The 7300-nt window shown below is 41.4% G+C and overlaps 1 long non-coding RNA gene across 1 annotated transcript in view; it reads right to left on the bottom strand.

Moving 5' to 3' along the window:
* LOC138147262 (uncharacterized) overlaps positions 1-7300 on the bottom strand; it is a 95637-nt gene that overhangs the window by 42559 nt on the left and 45778 nt on the right. The gene's annotated exons all lie outside the window — the stretch shown is intronic.

Here is a 7300-nt window from a genome sequence, read left to right as displayed (position 1 = left end):
GAGGGAGAGGGAGAGAGAGAGAGGGAGAGAATACTGTAGGGCAGAAAAGTGATTGGGAACAGTATAGCAATGACAGCATCAGGTTTCCCCTCCCAGGTCCATGGAGAGAAGTCAGGACAATGGGGGATAACCATGTAGGTGGCTGAAGCTTTGGATCAATGTATTCTTTCTAAGATTAGAGGAACTGAATTGTCTCTATGGAACTTCCCTGCCCGCCTTAGTTTTCCAGTCAAGTGTTTCATTTTAGGGTATTCTTTCTTTAGAGGTAAGCTATTTTCTTTGTACTAATTTTCCCCCTCCTTTTTTAAGAACAGGGGTTGTCCAAGCCATGTGTATTTACATGCATGCCTTTAACTGATGTCCAAGAGCAAGTTGGAGTAGCCAGGAAGGAGTCTGTGTTTTATGTTTTATTTTTGGAGGTAACCAGGGTTAAGTGATTTGCCCAGGGTCACACAGCTAGTGTCTGAGGCTGGACTTGAACTCAGTTCCTCCTGTCTCCAGGATGGGTACTCTATCCATTTCTACAAGTAGCCGCCCTGGGGGGTGGAGTCTGTGTTTTAGAATGACTTTCTCTGCTAGGATTCTCTAGTTCTGATTTGGGAAGTTAAAAGACCTCCCTGAGGTCTATAAAGTCACCATTTAGTTTTATTCTATTTTAGTCTATTCTTATTTATATGTATCTTTATATCATATAGTCTTATCCTATAACTCCCCCACCCAGTACCCTAGAACTTGGACTAGAGGTCACTTAGATTTCTCTTAATAGAAGGAGCTGATTAGAAACAGTGCAGGTGAGGACTGAAGAGCTGGTACCAGATGCTAAAATCTGCTCCTTTTTTGTTAAGGGAACTAGAGAGTTAGCTAGTCAGTCAATAAGCATTTATTAAATGCCTACTATATGCCAGGCATTGTGCTAAGTATTGGGGATACAAAAAAAGCCAAAAGACAATTCTTGCTCTCAGATTTTACAGTTTTAAGGAGACAACATGCAAATAACTATGCAGAAACAAGTGTTATATATATATATATATATGTATGTATGTATGTATGTATGTATGTATGTATGTATGTATGTATGTATGTAATAGCATTAGAATTCAGGGAGACCAGGGGAGGTTGTCCCTTTCTGGTTGTGAGAAATAATAAAGGAAAGCATAGACCCCCCCGTAATGCTCCAACCGCATCAGCACTGAGTGTTGCATTTATCTGGGTAGATTTTGCTTCTAGTAGAGTTTAAGCTCCTCAAGCAAAGACTGTTTTTGGTCTTTGGTTCTCCAGCACCTAACCCACTGCCTACCACATAGCAAGAATCAATACTCGTCTGTTGACTGATTAATAAGTACCTGTTACTTGATTCAAAGTGCTTAGCTCACCCTCCTTTTTCATTGTTATTCTCTTTTCCAGGTCTAACTTTCTGTCTTAACCCCCACTCCTTCAAGGACTATCTCAAATTTTAATAACTCCTATCAATACTTTTCTCTCTTTCTCTTTTTTTTTTTTTTTTGCTTTTTGGAGGGGGTAGGGCAGGGCAATTGGGGTTAAGTGACTTGCCCAAGGTCACACAGCTAGTAAGTGTTAAGTGTCTGAGGCCGGATTTAAACTCAGGTCCTCCTGACCCCAGGATGGGTACTCTACTCACTGCACCACCTAGCCGCCCCCTTTTCTCTTCATTTCATGACCAACTATGGCCTTCCTAGTGCTCTATTATTTTCTCAAGGTGCATTTCTTGTTTCCCTAGAAAGATTGTGAGCTCCTAAGGGTAGAGGACATGTCATATTTTTTTTTTCTGTTTTTTATGTTTCCTAACACCTTTATAGCACAGCAGTACTCAATAAGTACTCCCTGAGATGAAGGATTTTGTGTGTTGCAGCAAGAAGGACATGTCATGTGGAATGAACTAGACCAGGGGTGGGGAACCTGCGGCCTTGAAGTCAAATGTGGCCCTTTGACTAAATCCAAACTTTATGTGATCCTTGAGGTCCTCAAGGGTCACATGTGACAGGTTCTCCACCCCTGAGATACTGTTCTGACCAAGTTTGAAGTCTTAGAACTATCTGAGCTGGGTCAATTTCCTATTCAAGTTCAGGCTTTCAAGTAAATGAATACTAGGGGAAAAAAAAGGGTCAGGATTCCAAAAAACTCTGAGGATGCAGAGTAGTTAAAGTATCCCTGAACCAAATCAGAGATTCTAATGGAAAAGTTCTGGGAACAGTCCCATTTGGGTTTGATCAAACAGAAACGTTTGCTAAACCCCAGATTCCTGCCAAGTGCAGACAATGTGCCTTTTAATCCCTTTTAAGTTGTGAATAGAGGACCAGGCTACATAAACAACAGAAGCCTGAACACACATGAAAAGTTCAATGCTATAATCAAATAAAACTTACAACAAAATTAATCTGACATCTCTCAAAGCTCTGAGTAAGTTATTGTGCATGTGATATTTTGCCATAAAGGGTAAGCCGTTCTCATAAATGTCTGTAATTAGTACTGCCTTTACACAGACAAATCAAGCCTTTGCCTCAGCCTGACATTCAATGTTCCCCCAACCCTGCCAAATCTCTCTCTCTCTCTCTCTCTCTCTCTCTCTCTCTCACAGACTCTTGCTTTGGACTATTACTCTTCTCACAATATGTCTGCCCTCCTAGACTTTACTTACAATGTTCCTTACACCTGGAATGTCCTCACCCCATCTTTAATTCTCATTCTGTCCTTCATAACCCAGTTCAAATGTTACTTACTCAATGAGACTTTTCCAGCCTCTACAGCCCCAGAAGTGATTGATTCCTCCCTAATGTGATCTCAAAGCACTTTGAACTCTTCTTAGATACAATTTCTAATTCATATTAAATTTATCAATTGATAAATATTTATTTATTGAGTTCTATGCACTTTACTAGGAGCTAGGAATACAAATTTTAAAAATTCAATGCAATTCAATCAGGATTTATTTTAAATTCACTTATTTAGATGTCATATCTCCCTGTACTCAACTGATTACTTTTTTGAGGGTAGGATTGGGGTTTTATTTAACTTTATTCCTTAAAACCTAGATCCAATAGTAAGTGTCTGATAAATATTTGTTTCAGCTTTTCTGTTCTCTTTGTCCTCATCTGATAAATGACTGAGTTGTTAGAAGGTCTTTAATTTGATAATCTATGATAATCAATCAACAAACATTGAGTACCTACTATGTGCAGGTGCTATAATAGGCCAAAATGGGGGAAATGACCCCAAAAATGAAGTAATCTTTGCTCTAAAGGAGTTTATAATCTATGGAGGACATAACATGTGCATTTGTATGTATGTGTGCATATGCATATACATGCAGAAAACAGAAAATAGCCATAAAGTATTGAAATTCATATTAGGGAGGAAGGATACTAGCCCAGAGGAAGTCAGAAAGGACTAAGTATAGGTGATTGAACTACACAATATAAAAGGGAGGATTTCTATGAAGTATCGATGAGGAGAGAGTGCTTTTCAGAGAGGGGAGTGTCAAATGGAAGGTACAAAGACAGAAACAGAGTTAGGAACAGAGAGGATGCTGGTTTGGGCCTAGACCAGTAAGTATGAGAAGGCGAATAACGTATAAAGCTGGAAAGACAGGTTGAAAACAAGTTTTGAAGGGCCTTTAAAGCCAAAGTGAGTTTATATTTTATCCTAGAGGAAATAAAGAGCCACTGAAATGTATTGAGGATGGGAGTGACCTGGTCACTCTCCTTCATTTAAGGTAAAGCACTTTGGTAGAGAGGATGTGGAGAGCCTGGTTTGAACTGGGCAAAGATTAGAGGGAGGGATACCAAATTAGGTGGTCATTACAATAATCTCCTGTGTTTATTTCTCATGTATCTCTAAACAGGATTGGTGTTTGCTACCTTCCTTGACTTCCTCTATAATTTAATATTAATTTCCCACACATTAGCACATTCATTAAAAGATAACAATCCTGGATCTGACTCCCCCAAAGCTCAAGGTTCTCTGTGCATCACCTACCCACACCAGGGATCGATAAAGATCTGAGATCTAGGGCTAGAAAGGTCCTAAGAGGTCATGTAGTCCAGACACCTCATTTTACAAATGAGGTTCTTGAGGTTCAAAGAAATTTATTTAGTGACTTTCCCAGATTCAGACGCATCTCTCTGTTATAGCATGAAGTTAAGGCACCCTCTGCCTTCCCTTGCCTGCCTTTACTCTGCCCCCTCCCCACATAATCTCCGATTCTTACAGATCTGACTACCCTTGAGCATCCCTCCATTCAGAAAGGCTATCAGCTCAGGTGGTCTGGGTATCCCCCATAGGGCTACAGTGAGTACAAATTTGGGCACAAAACAATGACTGGCATGCCCCAATCATCACACTTAAACTAAAGAAAGAAGAGGAAGAGGGAACTAGAAAGGGACGATACCCCGAAGTGTCATGAGACAGAGAGAAGAGACTTTTAGAGTTTTAAGATAGAATGGAGACTGGGAAAAAATCTCACTATTGTGAAATCTCTGGAATGTATTCGTGCTGCTACCCTCTCTAAACCTCAGTCTCATCTCCTAAATGAAGTTCTTGGTCTAGATCACAGGTATCAAAAACGTATGTGAACTCCTGAGTGCTGTCTTGCCCAAATTAAAATGTAATTGGGAAATATTAAACAAAATACCTAAAAATGCTATAGAGCATAGATAATGTTAATATATGGTTTTCAGTCAATATGCAATCAGTTATGCAATGTAGGGGTCCCAATTTCTATCTGAATTTGACACAATTGATCTCAATTTTCTCCAAATTTCCTTTCAGCTCTAAAACCTGGGAGCCCATCAACCTGAAGTGTGAGTCAGTGCTCTCAGAGGAGGACTATGATCTGAGAGCTAGGGAAAGGTGAGAAAGTTAGGGGTACAGTGGAAACCTAAAAGTAACAGATTTTTTTTGTCCTCAGAGTAGGAATTTAAGTCTGCTGCTCACCTTAGGCCCCCATCTAGCCTTTTTTCTATGTCACTGATCTTAACATTGTACCCCCCTTACATTTTTTTCTTTTTTTATCCAATAGGGTCCCTTCCTTGAGACTCAGGTCCCAAAGACCAAAGGTTGAAGCAACTGGTGATGTAAAGGAGTTAGGAGTAGACACAAAGCTTTCTCTAGGTTTCCCTGAGCTAGGCAGGCCTGTTGATCACATGACCTTGGCCTTGACAGGTTTAGGGTAAGAAGCAACCAGCCATACCATAAAGACTTTTCTGTAACTTCTCTGAGCCGTAGATGGAATAAATGTCAAATCTGGAAGATACACCATCCATCTCTCGACTTTGGCAATTCTCTTTAACTGTCCTCCAGTCCCTCCTCCCTGACTACTGACCTCCCTGGCTTCTTTTAAGTCCCATCTAAAAATCCCACCTTTACAGGAAACCTTCCCTAATCCCTCTTAATTCCAGGGACTTCACGTTTTTAATTATTTCCCATTTATTCCACATATAGCTTGCTTTGGATACATATGTTTGCATGTTGTCTCTCTCATTAGAATAGAAGCTACTTGAGGACAGGGGCTGTCTTTATTTCCTTTTCTATTCCCCAGTACTTAGAATAATGTCAAGCACATACTAGGCATTTAAAATGATTATTGATTGATTGGAAGAAAATTTAAGACACTATCAATGCTGACATCTTCTCCCCCTCCCCACTCATTCCACAGTTGTGGAAAATATGTCCAGGAGAGAGAAAGAGGCTTGCTCAAGGTCATTCTGGTATCAAGGAATAGATCTGGGATTTGAATCTAGATCTTCTAAACCAGTCCTTTTACCACTCCATTCAATGCCACAAAGCTCTGCTTTACTAAGCCACAGGCTAACTAGAGGCCCCTCCCATCCTGTTTCTATCTCATTCTTATAGAATCATTTCAATTCAGAGAGGGAAGAGTCTGAGAAATCACTTTCTACAACCTACTTTTCTACAGAGGAGGAAACCAAAGCCTAGAAAGGAGAGGCCACTTGCTGTACAGTTCCGATTGTGATACTTTGGGGCTCAAAACCCTTCAGTGACTCTCTAATACCAAAATATTAATATAAACATCTTACCCATTCAAAGCCTCCCTCTCCAGACCTATCCCATATGTCTTTATCTGATGTACTTCACATGAAATGGAATGAGGATCATAATGCTAGAGTTAGAAGAGGCCTCCAGGGCTACACCCTCCAGAGCCTTCATTTTACAGATGAGGAAACTGAGGGCCAGAGAAGTTAAGTGACTTGTCCAAGGTCACGTGGGTAGTAAGTCAATGGTAGGAAGTGAATCGGTCCCTCTGACTCCAGATGTTTCCCCTCTACTAGGCTGCCTCTGAATATCATGTTTCTAGGTCTGGTTCTCATCTCCTCCTACCTCCATGCATTTCTTTGGAATGCCTTTCCTCCTCATGCCAGGCTTCTGGGGTTCTTCAAGCCCTAGACCAGGGCCTCTTCTGCTGGGAAGCCCTCCATGATCTCCGCCCCAGCTGGATGCCATGTCTCCCTTCTCACTTTCCCTTAGCACTCCTTTGTTGAGATCTCTCCTGGCACCTCAGGCCTCCTCTCATACTTAATCTGCATTGGTCCTATCTCCCCAGCAGATTGTCAGCTGTGCTCTCTGCCTTCAGATCCCCAGGGCCAGATGTACAAAGCACTAAAGCCCACAGTAGACCCTTGAGAAATATTTGTAGAATTGCATTTCCCAAGGTTCCATAGCTGGCAAGTGTCAAAGCCAGAGCTGGAACCCCAAGTCCCCTGACTTCTGATCTAGTTCTCTTCCCATTACATCACAAAGCCTCTCTGTTTACCTTCAGTGTGACCTGGCAAATAAAAACTGCAAACAAAGGTATTCTTGTCCTATGTGCCCAGGCTAAGGGGCAGGACAGAAGCTTAAGGAACCACTGAGTCTAGAGTCCCCTAGCTGAACATATCACTGTTCACAAAATCAATGCAAAATGCTTTCTTCATTATAATTGCCTCCCCCTCCCCCTCCACTCCTGCTAAATATTATATATTCAGTTTTTTTTTTAAAATACTGTTCTGTTTGTCTTGGTCCTCCCCCCCTCCCCCCCACCATCTGTTGACACAATCTAGTGTGTGTCTGGGTAAGGTCCAGCTGGAACACGCAGAAGGTGCACAGCCTTCAGGTCCCTTGAAATAACTGATTCAGGGAGGAGATACTCAAAAGGCCTGCCTCTGCCCAGCTGAAGAAAAAAAAACAACAACCTATCATTCCAATCAGAGAGAGTGCCAAATGTTATCAATACACAGACATCCCTGGGTCCTCTCCATCCTTCTCATTCCCTTCCCCCCTCCCATCC

This window comes from Petaurus breviceps, unplaced genomic scaffold, assembly GCF_028583685.1.
Source record: "Petaurus breviceps papuanus isolate PSGF00001 unplaced genomic scaffold, PetGlider_PUasm1.0 140, whole genome shotgun sequence".
Taxonomy (NCBI): domain Eukaryota; kingdom Metazoa; phylum Chordata; class Mammalia; order Diprotodontia; family Petauridae; genus Petaurus; species Petaurus breviceps.
Note: the sequence above shows the minus strand (reverse complement) of the source record. Positions and strands in the feature narration are given on the sequence as shown.